This window comes from Myotis myotis, unplaced genomic scaffold, assembly GCF_014108235.1.
Source record: "Myotis myotis isolate mMyoMyo1 unplaced genomic scaffold, mMyoMyo1.p scaffold_m19_p_8, whole genome shotgun sequence".
Lineage (NCBI taxonomy): Eukaryota > Metazoa > Chordata > Mammalia > Chiroptera > Vespertilionidae > Myotis > Myotis myotis.
Window position 1 is genome coordinate 57,404,260 of NW_023416390.1, and position 16,005 is coordinate 57,420,264.

Here is a 16,005-nt window from a genome sequence, read left to right on the forward strand (position 1 = left end):
CTTTCCACTGTAAGCTCCCATGGCGACTAGGACAGGGCTCGATGACTGCAGACCCCCCATACCACCCCTCCTCTCAACCCCGCATATCTTTATTACTAATGAGGCGGACTGGGAAAATGGCAAGCTCCGAGGAAATGAGCAGAGTGGAAGGGCATCTGAAGGCAGATCGGAAAGGGCCTGGGTGAGAATGCCGAGGCTTCTCTGAGAATCCAGCCTAAGGCTGACAGGCAGGATCCAGCCGAGCGCCGTCCGCAGAGCGCCGCCCGCAGTGCCGGGCCGGGGAGGCAGCCCGCCCGCCCGCCGCCCCGGGAGCTGTCCAGACGGCCCCGCCCGCGCCTACCTGGGCACTCGCCCGCGCCGCGCGCCTCTCCTCCGCCCACCCCGGCCGCGGGAGCCCGGCTCCGGCCTGCCCCGCAGCTTCCCCGCCTCCGAGGAGCCCGGTGGGCGGTGCGCTCGCAGCCTCCTCCCGGCCGGCGAGACAGCGCGGGGTGCGCCGGGGGCGGCGGGGTCAGGCTCGGCGGGGCTCGGCGGGCTGCCCCTGGCCGGGCGCCTGCAGGGGGCGCGGGGACGGCCCCGCCCCGCCCCGCGCCTTCCCTCTCCCTCCCGGCTCCCTGGATCTGCGCCGGGAGGAAATGATGTGTTGCTGCCTGGTTAATCACAGCTCCAGACACTCATTGGCCGAGCGCTCCGCAGCCACTTCCTTCTCCTCCTCCCGCTCCTCCCGCTCCGGCTCCTGCTCCGTGCAGCCGCCGCCGCCGCCGCAGCCTCCCGCTCCGCACGGGGGAACTACGCTGCTCTCGGCGATCGCCTCCCCCACCGACTCCCGGGCCGGCCCCCAGCGCCGGCCCGCCCCGCCCGCGGCCGTCCTCCCAGCTCGTGCCGCGGCGCCTCGGGAAGTTTATTCCGCCCGCCCTCCTCCCCTTCCTCCTCCGCCTCCTTCTCCTCTTCACCCCGCCTCCCCGCCCTCCCTCGGCTCTGTCCCCGCGGTGGCTGCCGCTGCCGCCGCCGCCGCTGCCGCGCTGCTCCTCGGCCAGCCGCGCCGGTCCGCGGGCTGGAAAGCGCCTGGCTCCGCGCCCCGCGCCGCTGCAGCCGCCGCTCGGGGCCGCCGCCGGCCCTCGGCCCCGCAGAGTTCCGGGCTCCCTCGCCGGCTGCACCGCCCCGCCCCGCGCCCGCCGGGGCAGCGCGCCCCGCGCCGCGCCGCGCCGACCTGCAGCGCCCGGCTGGCTCGCGCTCCGCCTCCCCCGGCTCAGCCCCGAGCCGCGGCGGGACCAGAGGTGAGGGCAGGTCGCCGGCCGCGCCGGGAGCCGGGGGGATCGCGGGAGGAGGGAGCCTGGCGGGAGAAGGGGCAGGGATTGGGGGTGGGAGGGTGGGCGTCTGCGGTGCCTCCCCCTCGCTTTCATTCTTTTCTCCCCGAAGCTCGATCCCCTCTCGGTGGGGGAAGCAGCCTCGGAGCAAAACTGCCTGGCTTTGGGCCTGAACTGCTGCTGGGGTGTGGGAGAGGGCAGAGGCATGGAGCGGGGGGTCGCTGGCGTGCAGTGTGTCTGTGTCTGTGTGTCTGGGTGTATGTAGATGTATGTGGTGAACTCCTCCAGGCTGAGCGCCTGTGACTTGTAAGTTGATCTGTCTCTCCGCGCCGCGGGGCTCACCTTCCTAGCTGATCTGGGTAGGGAGTGAAGGGATGGGCGAAACACCCCCACCCTCAAAATATCCGTCTCTTCCAAGAAGAATTTTCTGTTGGAGAGACAGCCAATAAACTCTGCTCAACTCCCTCCCTCCCTCCGTTCTTCCTAGCTGCAGTTTCAAAAAGCTTCAAAGCCAGGAATGTGGGATTCATCTTCGGATCCCCAGAAGGCAAATGTGGTTACAGATGTTGTACGGTACTTCGCCAAGTTTAAAACCCTGCCTTCAACACTGTAACCAAAACAGTGAGGCTAGAACCCGGGGCGCGCTGGGGAGAGATGTGGGCCTCTGGGGCCGCCTGATCCCCTAACTTCCGTCTGCTTCTAGACTGGCTCGGCTCTGTCCAGTTTGTGCCAGAAAAGTCTCCCACCCCCATGTCCCTGGAGGTTTGAACGCCCCTTGCATGGGAGAAAAGCTCTCTAGACTCTCTGAGAGGAAGCAACTTAGGGAAGAAGACATTCCACTTAGTAGAAGAAGAAAAGCCTTGGTTAAAAAGTTGTGCTTAATTTGGCTCTGGAAAGAGGTAGCCAAGTCATACAATGGGTTTTTTACTTTTATTGGGTTTTCTTTTCTTTCTTTCTTTTTTTTGAGTTGTGTTAATTGGGAGTTACATGAGAAGAAAGGACTGATCTCGTATATATTTTGTAGATTTTTTGAAAAAAGGCTTCAAATTGAGACATGACCCAGTGGTTTTAAAGAACCCTGCTGGAGAGATGCAGACAGCCCAAAAAATAGACACCACCTCCCTTTCCCCCCAAAAAAATTCTTCCTGGAAAGGTGGTGGTAAGAAATTTCAGAGATGGGCTGATCCAAGTGGCAGGCCTTAAATGGAAACACTATAGTATGCCCTGGCACTTGTCTCTGGAGGTGGGTGGCTGGCTAGGGGCCCAGGGTTGGGCAGCCAGCAGACACTAGACTTGTGCTGACCTCAGACACTGGGCTTGCCATCCAGCTTTACAGTATGCTTAAGTGTGAAATATGGGCCTCACCCATTTCACTGATGGGGACACAGGGGTCAGGAAGATATCTTGGGCCTAGACAGGGCTTGGGTCATCTGGTTTCTCACACGAAATCGCTTTTTATGTGTGATTCAGTTTCTGTCCTGGAATTAAAAAACAACAACAGAAGTCCTTTGAAGCTGAAATGTGTACGCCTTAAATTGGTGGAATTGCGCATTGAATAATAGCATTTGTACTGTTACTCATGCAGATACTCCAAGGTGGTGAATGATGTTGCAATAAATTGTAGAGATGCCCCAAATCAAGGGCTGGGATGGGTATAGATTAGGTTCATGCTCTTCTTTTCCAGTAGTACACAGGTGAGTTTTACTTGAAATGGTGAGAGTGGTTTTAAATAAAATTTGATTGAGGTAGTAGTTGTACAACTTTTGTACCTTGGGAGAGAGTGATCATTTGGATCCAGTAAGTTTCACGTTATCTCTAAGAATAGTAAGGATGTGGAGTAAAGATGGAGGAGTATGCCACACTGAGGAATGTAATTACAGGCATAACTTGGAGCTGTTGCAAGTTCTTTCCCAGACCATCACAAAGCCAGTATCACAATAAGGTGGAGGAGGAGGGTCTTGCCTTCGCTTTGTGAAAAAGCCAGCAGCTATGAAACGCAGTAAAGCGAAGCACAGTAAACGAGGTATGCCTGTAAATTTCAGACATGAGGAACTTAATTCCAGTAACAGTGATTTTTTCCCCACAAAGTAATGATTTTCCAAAATTTTTGCACCTGTCCATGGAACAGATAACAGCGATTGAATTAGTACAGAGAGACTAGGTCTCTATCTCACCCTAGATTGCACTGAGCTAGTCCCCTGAGGATCATGATAGGCTTCTAGGTAAGGCTAGACTGAGTAGTGAAGCCTTTTGGGAGAGGGAGGGACTGGGCAGAAATGGACTTGAAAAAGGATCCTGCTATTCAAGGTCATGAGGTGAAGATGGAATCAATGCACTTATAGGGAGTTTTAGGCAAAAAGGAGCTGGGACCTGGGAACTGTCCTCTGTGCTTGTTCTGTTGGATCCCTACATCTGGATTGATTTTTACGGGAAGGCATCAGCACACAACTTGTTAGAATTTAGGGAGATGTAAACTATTGACAGTGGCAAAGCCCCTTGATATGTTTTGAGTGAACTTGATGACAGAGGGGATGATTGGGGAAGGGGGACTAGGTATGTAGTACTAGGCACAGTGCTTAGCTCTCTGCATGTACTTTTTAATTACATTTTACAATAACCATATGTTTTATTATTACTTTACTCCTTTCCAATAACAAATTGAGGCTGGGCAACATTGAGTTGCCCAGTGTTGTAGAACTAGTGAATGGGGACTAGGGGTTTGAATTGGGAGTTGGTGGGATTCTTGAACCCATGATCTTGCCACTTTCTCCAGTGTTTGCCACATTTCATTCATTCATGCATTGTCTTCAGGAGTTTACCATAGCTATGTTAAGTCTCACTTACTCTATTGTAAGTTGTTTTTTGTGTTTTTTTTTGTTTTTGTTTTTTTTTAAATAGCAAGCACCTTTTCAAAGACATCTTTTAAGAGGAAACTATATCATAGTCATATTGGAAAGCCAACTCACTTATTAGGAACAGGAGATAATTATAAAGATGCATTTACTCCTATTGAACCCCCAAATTCAGGATAATTATCTGGTGTGTGTTGAAACATGGGGATAATGTGGAGGAGGTAGATAGATGACACAGTATTGGTGATATTCTGGTTTGGGGTTCAGTAATAGGTTCATGGGTGCCAATTTGACTTTAGACTTTATCACCTACATACATGATACATAATTTTTATAGAAGATAATTAAACATAACCATTAACATAATGATTACTTGGGGAATACTTCACTGCACTGTTCTGACTTAGCGTGGTGCCTGTGTGAAGTAGGCACATAAGAACAAATGGCTGATTGACAAGACCCTAGGTGATAATTTAAAGCAAAGATGATTGTTGTTATACAAGTAAGACTGAGGCATATCCCCTCTATTTTCTCCTGCTTCTACTCTCACTTCCAATACAGGTTTTCCCTGCTCTCTGAATTGGAGCGTTCCTATGAAAGCTTTCCTAAGCTGAAATGGCATAAAGCAAAAAAGCAATTACCATTCATTTATATGGAAAAATTTTTGAACATCACCAGGCCCCCAAAATAACCTACTAAATCATACCAAATAACACATAAAACCAAAAATAACATTATCATCTACTAAAAGCAGGAATGCACAGAATAAATGGAGATAAAGCATAGATGCTCATAGACACAGTTCAGAGCTCAGGCAGCCCGTGCTGGGATGCTGAGCTTGGTTCCTGGGAAAGGAGCGTGGGGGTACCACTCATCGCCGCTCGGGGTGCTGCTGCCTCTATAAGGGCTCCCTGAAAAGAAAATGCTAGTTTTCTTTTGGGCTTTTTTTTTTTTTTTAATAAAAGCAAAAATCCTCTTTTGATTTCTTCCTGTTAGTAAAAACAGGTACCAATGTAGGTCTTTTGTAAAAGCAAAGTGGCGTAACATGAACTTTGAAAAGCCGGGGATTCCTGGATTGAGACTAAAATAATAGCATGTGCTGCAGCGGGGCTTCTGACTGTGGTTATGGGAGAGCTGGCACTTCTCAGCATCACCTTGTCTTACACATCCAGTGCTCCGGATGGGACAAAGAATGCTGTCATGACATGTTCAAATGCTTTGGCTTTTACCCAGTGGTAAGGGTGACTATTCAGACCTGGGAGCTGGTATTTAAGTTAAAGCAGTGCCTGGGTCAACTGTTAACAGCATTCAACTGGTGAGGCTGGGAAATGAAGCCATTGGCGATTTTAACTGGAGTTCACATAGTCTCTTGTTTTATTTTGCCAAAGCAAGTATTGGGCACGGTGGCCTTATTCCTGGAAATGAGGATTTGAACTGGGTTTCCTGGTACAGAATGCCTTCTTTGATCTCCTGGAGTGAAAACCCTGTGTTTCTTTCTGCGGCCAGTTCCAGCGCTCGGGAGAACCGAGTGGAAGGTTCGCCTCTTCGTGTTAGCAGTTGGCCATGGACTGCTCTCGCTTGCCATGCTCGTTTAAGAATCAGAAGTTCCAAACCAGGATCTGGCTGTTGGAAAGGGCATTCCAATTAAAGACGCCTTTTGAAAGAGCTTCATCAAGTTGTTGTGCTTGGCACTCCGTGGCCTTTGGTTCAGATGGGATGTAGTTTTGCTTGAACTTACGCTCTCAAAATTAATAAGAGACCCAGCGGCTTCCTTTTCAGAGTTAAAGCAAATACCTCCCTGCCCCCAGTGCTCAAACCGACGGCCCTGCTGAATAGTATTCCTGTGTTCTTATATGCGTTTCTGGAAATCCGAGCTTGTTTGTACGTCGGAAGCCTCTTCTGGGATCCAGGAGAACTTTGTTTTCCAGAGCCACCACCACTCAGTTGTTTGATTTTGGGGTTTTCGTCTCTGACCAACATTCCACTCTGCCCATTATGGTTGCTTCATTGTTTGCTCTGGGTATTTGGCTTTTATTTCTGTGACTGGGAAAGTGACTTTACATTTCAGTCTTTCCAATTTGTGAGAAGGTTGCTTTTTTGGAGGATGGGGCAAGGTCAGTGGTCCCATTTAGCACAGGCCCTGACGTGTCTCCGATAGTTTAGTTCCCTCGTCACAAGGCCCAGCTTGGCATTGCTGTTCCTCTGCGTTGCCCTTCCCCCCACTTTTGGGGAGAGCCCAATTCTTCAGGGCTCGGAATAATCTCATTGCAAGCAAGAATGCTGCCCGGATTTTGCCTTTTTGACTTTTTTTTTTTTTTCTAGCATTTTATCATCTTCACGGCTTATTCTGGGACAGGATTGATCTCTTTGAGGGCAAGGACTTCAAGTTATTTATTCCTCCATTTATTTGTTCCACGCAATTCATTCCCCTTCACCAATTTAAAACCTTTTAAATTCTCGCACTGGGCTCCTTGAGGGCAAGGACTGTGTCTTATTCATCTTTTGTCTATCTCTTGCACCTAACACAACGTCTGGCCTAGACCACGCAGTCAATAAATCGTTTTTTAATTGTGGGGAGAATGAATGGATGGTTGCACGTTAGGGGAGTATAGGAACCCAGTCCTCTAGGGAATCCGTCTCAGAGAAGATGATACCAGACACAGTGGTCCTTAGGAATGAGTTTAGGAAGCAGGGACAAAAGACATTCTAGGTAGAAGGAACTGTTTTTTTTTATACGGCCCTTTTAAAACAAAACATTGTAACTTGTACTTGGTGAATTCAACAAAGATCTATATGTATGTGTTTCCTTTTCTGATTGTATTTGGATTTAAGGGTGATACCTCCTGTCTTAGGAAGAATACCTCAACTAATGTTTTATGTCCCACCGAGCAAGCCACCGAGGTGTACGGCTGGGACCGACACACCTGGTGCATTGACTCCCTTTCACTGACTTTCTCCTGTTGTGCATGTTCTCACACAGTTGACAGTGAAAACAGTGAAGCAGACAGAGCTCATGTGAGGGGTGGAATGTGGGCAACCTCTCTGGAAATGGTTGAGAACCAAAGTGAACTCCTCTTTTGATAGGTTTTAAGGGCTAATTTGAGTGGGCATGCAACCAAGATCTTGAATACTGGGTGGCCGGGAGACTTGCTCATCTGTGAAAGCAGGATGGGCCTTTGCTAGCCACCATGCAGCATGGATGCCAGTGAAAATAAGATTGCTCTAGTTTTTGCTCTTTTTTTAGCCAATTATGGAACATTTACTGATCCAAGTTCTAAAAAGTAACCTTGACTTTGATGAGAAATGCACTGAGGATATTAAGGAAGGTAGGAGTGATCTTGGACAAAACTGGATATTCGATATGGGATGATACCTGGTGATTAGAGAGAGGGTACTGAGAAAAATGTGCAATAAAAAGAACTTGAGAAAAAGCATTTTTGGTGTACAGGGGCCGGATTGAGTATGTGTGTGTGTGTGTGTGTGTGTGTGTGTGTGTGTGTATGTATGTATGAATATTATGATATTTTTATTGATTTCAGCAAAGAAGGGAGAGGGAGAAAGAGAGAGAGAAACATCAATGATGAGAGAAAACCATTATCATTAATCGGCTGCCTCATGCACACCCCGCACTGGGGATCAAGCCCGCAACTTGGGCATGTGCCCTGACGGGGAATCAAACCCTGACCTCCTGGTTCATAGGTCTACACTCAACCACTGAGCATACCAGCCGGGCATGAGGAGATATTTTAAACCAAGTTCTGCATCCACCACTATTGGAGCTATGACTGAATGCTGTTGCACTCTGGGTGAAAATACAATGTACTTGTCACTCTCCTTAAGTGGTATGTGAATGCTTCTTAGGAGATGCCACCCGAAAGCTGAAGCTTTTGCACTTGTAACTTGATGTTGGGGACTTGTACAAAATAGAAATATATGTAGGAAGAAAAAGTGGGTGGTTTTCTAGAGTGACCCCTACCTTCCTTTTTGGGAATAAGGCAAATGGTAAGGGACTAGTGTGCCAAACGGAATTCTTTTTATGCACTTTTGAACTTGAAGAACTGAACCGTTGTGCACAACAGGTGGCAAGAACAACTATTCTCCGACTTTATGAGTATGGCCTAGTAAAAAATGGAAAATCTCAGTCTCGATTATATAAACATGAATGTTCAATTTCAGTGTTTTGAAAACATTTTTGACTCTCAGCAATTCATTTTTCATCATGACTGAGTACACACATACATACATATTAAAAATAAAGCAGAATTGCAATTTTAATAATGCAGTACTTCCCAATTTCTACTCAATTTTTTATTAAAAAATTTTTGGTCTCTGTCTACTGAATTGATTTTACAACTAGCTAATGGGTTCTAACCAGCAGTTTGAACTCCTCTCCCCAAAACTATACAAAACAAAACAAAACAAAACTATTCTAGGTATTGTGGAAATCAGCCTTAATTTTTTTTTATTGAACAGTTGCTAATTTGTTTTTCTTTTTGTATGAGTCTCAGTCGTTCTACAGAAGGTCCACACCCCAGTGCTCCCCCCCCACCCCCCACCCCATTGTTCTTTTCTCTGTGTAGGGGTCTCTGCTTGTTTCTCTAAATCAGATTAAAGTGACTAATATGTGCTTTGGACCAGCTCCAAGAGTTCATTCTCATCTTGATCCCAATCAGCATCAAAGGTGGGGCTAATTAATTTAAGCTGGTGTTTATTTAGATGATATTTTAATGGGATGGTGGCTTTCAGTAATGCGGGGGCAGCGAGAGTGCCTGTACAGGCCAGGTACACCGAAAGGATAGCAGAGAGTTGGCGAAGATGACCCCAGACACCTGCCGTTCAGAAAGGCAAACAGCTCTTTGCATTGAAAGATGTAACTAAGAGCTTAGTTGGTGGCAGCAGTCATCATCGTCATGGTCCTTATTAAGGTTTCCCTGCCTTGCCGCTGCCCCTTCATCTTTTCCCCTCTTTGTCCTTCCTGTCTTAAGCATTTATCAAGTTGAGTAAAACTGAATCGAACTTCAGATACACTTGAGTAAGAGATTGAAGGATCACACATCTATGTGTGGCAGGATGCTGAGTACCTTGGTCACAAGATACAGAGATAAAGATCAACCAACACCTTTGAGGAAGTGGCTGTCTGGCCGGCCTCGGAAAGATACCATTTTGATGTTATCGTTTTGAGAGTTATCTCTATGTGTGTAGGTTGCGGAATAGGCAACATTCCAAAACAAGGGAATGGGGCAAGTAAGCATGAGTAGTTGGCTTTTGTATAGGAGCCAAGTTGTACAAAACATAGTTGCACATATTTTTAATCAGTAGAATCAGACACAGTGCCTTGAGGTGCAGCTTCTTGGAAAGACATCAAGACTTGAGACAACTGGAAGGAACAGCAGATTGATGTCTCTGATTTGCACTAATTCCAGGGGCCAAGTATACTGAGTAGGGTGACCAATACTTTTTAAGTCATTAGGTTGCACATCCTTCCCACCTTCTCCACCCCACCCCCAAACATAGATGGTAACTCCTGGAAGTTCTTTGTGATGTGACAAGACTGTATAGAATATCTTAAGGGGAGCACTGTAAAAGAAAGCTTAGCAATGGAGATTTAGAGCCAAATTATGGTTGATTTTGAATGCTAGGCTAATGTTTTTAGACTTGATTCTAAAGCTAGCAACAATAATAATACCTAATACATCTGAAGGAGGCTCTGGTCAGGCCCCTTGCATTCTCCTTTGAATGCTCACACCCACTCCTTGAGGTACCTACTCTTTTTATGCCTATTTTACAGGAGAAACTGAGACGCAGAAGGGTGATGGAAAATGTTGAAGGTCACATGTCTGAACTTATAACCCAGGCCGTACATTCCCAAGTCATCATGCTCTATAGCTGGTGGTGCCAGGGCTGACTATACCTCATGGCCGTGTCCTGTTTGATAATGCATTTAAAACTTTAATTTTGAAATGGTTCCCAACATTTGAATATGGGGAAGTTTCCCACTAAAAGTCCAAATTTCCACCTGCTCCTGCAAAGTTGAAAGCTCTGGCAGCACCAGGCCCGTATTCCTGCAGAAACCTGCCGAAGCTCCTTGTAATTATGTCTGTCTGAGGAGACATGTATGCTGTGTTCACCACAGCCCCAGCTCATTCCTGTTTTCTCCCAGACACGGAGGCCCCAGCATCACAAACAACCCTACCCCCCTCCCTCCCTCCCTGCTTCGCTCTCTTCCTTCTTTCCTAGCCTGCCTTACTCCTGCGTGCTAACTGCATTGTCCCTATAGGCATATGAGTTTGAGACCCCAGATTGATAGCCTTCTGTTGGTCTCAGATGAATTAGTCTAGTGGAGAGTGGATGCCCAGGAGCTAAAGGTACAAGAGAGTGGGTAGAATCAGGGTTTTGGCCTTGGGCTGCAGAAGCCATAGGGTGAATAAATCATTTTTTGTTGTTGTTGTTGCAAAGACGGAAGGATGGGTGGGGAGCAAACGTATCTGACTTTGGAACCTGGATGATTGGGAGAATGGTATTGATCTTAAAAAACAAACAAAAAAACAAAACAAAACCAGTAGGTTGTTAGGAGGAGTTGGTTTGGGATAGGGCATGGTGTTGAGCTTGAGCTTCTGGTGGAATAAGTACAAAGAAAAGGGCTTGCTGAGTCTAGTGAGGCGTGGAAAATGTGGCACTGGAGCCCTGGTGGATAAGGATGGGAGCTGTGGCTTTGTATTAGCAGTTAGTTTTGTGAGAGAGGATGCAAAAAAAGGGCCATATATACTGGGGCATCGGATCTAGGGGAGAGGTCCCTTTTGGAAATGGGAAGAAGTGGGCTAAAGTTTGAACGATAAAATGAACCAGCTACAAACAGTTCAAAGTCTCTTATTGACTTTTTTGGGTCAAGTGCCCTATCTTGCAAATAATCAAATGTTTATCTGAATAAAGGAGTGCAATACCAGTCTGCGACATTTGAACATGGGAACTGATAAACATCTGCTACAGAATCAAAGACAGGTCTCCTGTTTGATGGGTGACATCTGTACCTTACGTTTATGCCTATTTCGAAGAGCCTTACCTATTTAGGTGAAAGGGATTCTAACAATGATGTTTTTTGTGTCACAGGTGCTAGACAAAGTGGTTGCTGTAGCCCGGAGATGGGGAATGACTGCCTGGCATTTATTTTTGCCTTTAGCCAGTTTAGAATGGAATGTCCTTTTAAACTTCAGATGATTTTCTTCTTTATCTTGGAGTGTTTATTTGGGATTCTCTCCAACTCATTGTTACTTAATCAGTGAGGTCCACCCCAGTTGCTCCCCTTCTCCCACTTGGTTCTGTTTTGATCCTTAAAGGGCTTATTGTTTTAGGCCATTCTCAGCACAGGTGGAGTGAATCCTTCTCAGATGTGGGTATTGAGCATGGAAATCTTCCAGGAGGGCATTTCATTTGTTCTCAGGGACATTTTTTGTCTTGAATGTTGGTCTTTTTGGGCCACATACCTTTTTTTTTCCCCTGTTAATGCTCACCCAAGGATATTTTCCCCATTGATTTTTAGAGAGAGTGGAAGGAAGGTAGGGGGGTTGAGATATCTCTCTCTCTCTCTCTCTCTATATATATATATATATACACACACACACACACACACACACACACACACACACACACACACACATCGATTGGTTGCCTCCCACACGCACCCCAGCTGAGGCCGGAGATCGAACCTACAACCCAGGTACGTGCCCTAGACTGGAAATTGAACCCACGACCCTTCTGTGCGTGGGCCAATGCTCTAACCACTTAACACACTGGCCAGGACCATACAACTTTTTTTAAAAGAAAAATTCAAATTGGTGGTTTTATTTCTAATTCATAGATAGCTTTATTTCATTACATGTGCATGCTAACATGGGTTTCTATGATTTTTTTTCCTTCAAATCATATATTTTTATTCATTGTGATATTTTACATTTTAGGAAAGATATTTATGTTATGTTACGTGTGCTCAATAAGAGATTTAAAAGATAGGAAAAGTATATAGTGAAAGGTAACTTTTGTCCTCCGGTCTTTCCCTTTGCCTTCCTGGAGAAAAACCATTACTAAAATTAATATAGTTTTCCTGTGGTGCTCTCTACATTTGCAAACATATACTAATGTATTTTTCCTATACATATTGTACACATTTCAGTTCTGTACCTGGCTGTTTTCACTTAACAATGTATCTGGGAAATTTTTTCCTATCAGTATAAACATTTCCTTTATTCTTTTAAAAGGGACTCCATTGTGTGAATGTATCACAATTTATTTAACTAGTCTTTTACTTGCTATTTTAGGTAATATTATGTTACAGTGTTGCAGTGACTGTTCTTACATGCACTACTCCACCTTCTTACTGATTTATATATTGATGTAGATGTGGATCTATCTGTCTTTCTCTTATATATCTTGGGGTAAATATCAAGAATTGAAATTGCTGAAGCAAAGGCCATTTACATTTTTCATTACAGTAACAGGTTGTGCTATGACTAGGGGTTTGGAGTTGTATTAGTGAAGCAGCGTGGCCTGATGGAAATGAGAAAGCAATACGACTCAACCACTAGTTTGATCTCTGGTGTAAACCAGTTTTGTGGCCCAAGAAAGTCACTTTCTTAAACTCTTTATTTGTTATCTTTTTCTTATCTGTCAAGAAGGGCATAGGCTCAGCTATTTCTGAAGTTTGAGAATTTGTTGGTTCACTTTCAATCTCCCTTCTTTTTGGTCCTTCCAGTAAATGGAGCTTGATGGGTTTTTTTTCCCTTGTGAAAGTTTTGAGTCTGCGAAGAGCCCTGGGCTTCAGAAGCCTTGCTAACCACAGCTTTACTTTGATTGTTTTAAAGCACTCTGTCTGGTTTGTGCTTTGAGTTAAAAGCAGACCTTATATGGCTGATTATCTTTTTTCCTTTTTTTTTTTTTTTTAATACAGTGAGTTGTAAGTGGGCCAAGAAACTCATATTGTCAGCATTTTATTATTGATCAAGAATAGAGGCAATGGATTTTTAGACTTAGAGAAAAATTTTATTTTTATAATAGCCCCCCCCCCCAAAAAAAAAAAAGCAATAGGCAAATGATAGACAGTCTTTAAGAAACAGCAACATTTTATTTATGACTTTGGAGTAGACCAGAGCAGTCAGCTTTTGATCTTTCACAGTATTTTGTAATATGAAGAGGGCAAATGGGGATTATTGGAAAATCTGAGGTATTTACCTGGTATGGTTTAATAAGATGGTTGGCGTTTCTGGCAGTTACCAAATTAGATGTACTTAAATATTCAAACCCAAGTAAATAAAATTTAATGTAGCATTCATGTTTATTCCCTGTACTGCATTTTTTTCTTTAGAATTGGCCCCTCAAAATTAAGCAATGTCCTGGATATTTTCATTTGAAAGACTTGGAAATTTGGGGCTGCTAATGTAAATGTAATTTTCCTGAAAATATTTTGAGTTCTTGGTTACTCATTTAGAAAAAAATCACTTAAGTTCTTTAAGTATACAAATTTATTCATCTAGCTGTAGAGTAGCAAAGAAAAATGGAAACAATTTTTCTACAGTAACCTACATATATAACTTATGTTATATATTTATAACATGTAACATTATGTAATTACTAAAATATTATTTTACATGAATTTTCAGGGACAGATCTTACCTTAAAATTACCTTCGCAAAGAGGATTTTGTTGGCATTTTTATCTAGTTTGATTCTTTTTTTTGTATATTTATCTTGCATATATTAGTTCTTCTATATATGCTGGCAGTATATCTGTAGATAAATACCAAGACCAGGGACTATGTTTGTGTGTGTGTGTGTGTGTGTGTGTGTGTGTGTGTGTCCTGTGCCTTGTATATACTACCTTAGGCATGCAGAAATTTTTGGAATGAATGAATGATGATGGGAAGTATACAAGACGACGTTCCGTAGAAAAAGCAGGACACTCAAACAGTACAACTTCATATACATAAGTTATGTATAGTTTCATAGTACAATTCCATAAACATAAACAGACATAAAACATAGTACAAGTCCAGATTTGTAGTTATATGCAAATGGATATAGAGAGGAGGAAAAAGACCGATAGGAAAGAATACTAACATATTAACAGCTATCACCTCTGGGCTGTGAGTCGTACATAATTTTGAAGAGAAATGTTTAAATACAAAGGAGTGAAGTAAATATTGGAAGATTATGTCACCTCGGTAATGTATTTTGCCCTTTCAGTATTAAAGGTGGTCACCTTACCTAAAATGATGTATTACAATATCATGCCCTTTTCTCCTCCTGCGTAAAATGTACTGTATCTCTGTAGTGTGACAGGTTTTATATCTGCTTTAGAATTAAATTATGATCTGCGAGTTGCACTTTTAAGAAACTGGTTTTAATTTCACATCAGTTGGAGTTAAAGGGTAGTGAAAGTATATTAGATCTAGTACAAGTGTCTAATTATAATTATTGACACATTTTCAAATGCTCTTTTGAGTGTGATGCATTGCCTATGATTTTGACAGCTGTGACCACATTAAACCTGCTGGAGTACTCTTTTCACAAAGGTTTGTTTAAACTTAAAATTGTCAGAAGGATTCTCTACAAAGTAGACGAACACAGGTTTAGAGGTCAAATGGTGTTTGATTTCCCACTGTGCCTGGTGATTTTAGTCTGTTAAATGTTAATCAGAAGATTATCTGGGTTTCATTTTCATTGCAAGAAACCAGGGAAATTTTATTTTTTGTGTGTAAATAACAGATGATGCTATTCCCTTCTGATCTGAACTCTGCAATGTGAACATAGATTCTACTTATGACTCTGGTTGAAGTCCCCAACCACAGAACTCCAACCAGCAGATTTGATTCTGCAGAACAGCCTTATTTTTGAAAAGTCTTTGCTATGCCAAGTCCATGCGTTACCTCCTTTGCGTGGCCACGGCCTCCTTTGATGTAGATTTGCTGAGTAGTTACAGTGTGCCAGGCACTGGGCACAGGATGGCTGTCAGACAGCTGCCTAGGGAGAGGCAGAGAAATAGGCAATCAAGCTGCAACAGAGCAGAGCAGCAAAACAGAGCTCTAAACATAAAACAGAGCTGCCACCTTCTCTGGGGAATGATGCTCTTGACCACCTGGAAGGGTAAGTAGGAAGTTATCCGCTGGGAAAAGCACCTTTGAGGCACAGTGGCTTACAGGAAAGATAGCGTCCTTTATGTAATTTATTTTTTAAAGGAAAACCACAATGTACCACTAATCTTCATTCAAGGATATTTTGGAGTTAAAGGGTAGTGAATGTATATGATGTCTAGCACAAGTGTCCAATTATAATTATTGACACATTTTTAAATACACAAAATGTATATACCTTGATTTTTAGACAGAGTGGAAAGGAGGAGAGACACACAGAGAGAGAAACATCAATGTGAGAGAGACACATCCATTGGTTGCCTCCCGCATGGGGATTGAGCCTGCAACCGAGGTATGTGCCCTTGACCCAGAATTGAACCCAGGACCCTTCGGTCCTCATTCTGTTCACTGAGCCATACCAGCTAGGGCAAGACAGCGTCCTTGAACATGACCAGAGCCCTGCTACTCAAAAGTGTGATCCTGGATCCCTAGTGACAGCATCGTTTGGGAGCAAGCATCACTAGAAATGGCAGGTCTCAGGTCTAGCCCAGTCCTGAATCAGAGCCAGTATTGCAGCACTCTCCCCCGGTGACTGAAATGCTTCTACAAGTTTGAGAAACATTGGACTGAAGCACAAGAAGGGACAAAAGATAGGAGAGCTGGGAAAGTGGACGGGCCTCCTGCTAAGGAGTCTGGACTATTTTAAAGCATGGGATTTGATAATGAAGAA

The 16,005-nt window shown here is 44.5% G+C and overlaps 1 protein-coding gene across 8 annotated transcripts in view; it reads left to right on the forward strand.

The window, feature by feature from the left end:
- Positions 1-694: 694 nt before the first annotated feature.
- The window catches only part of ACVR1 (activin A receptor type 1), a 129,465-nt gene continuing 114,154 nt past the window's right edge, over positions 695-16,005 (forward strand). For 3 of the 8 annotated variants that reach the window (XM_036319147.1, XM_036319148.1, XM_036319146.1), the window contains exon 1: positions 706-1,274. The gene's annotated coding sequence lies outside the window, so the exon portion shown is untranslated. Of the gene's footprint in view, positions 1,275-1,855; positions 1,878-16,005 lie in introns of those variants that run through there. The other 5 variants (XM_036319155.1, XM_036319151.1, XM_036319154.1 and 2 more) reach the window with 5 other exon arrangements.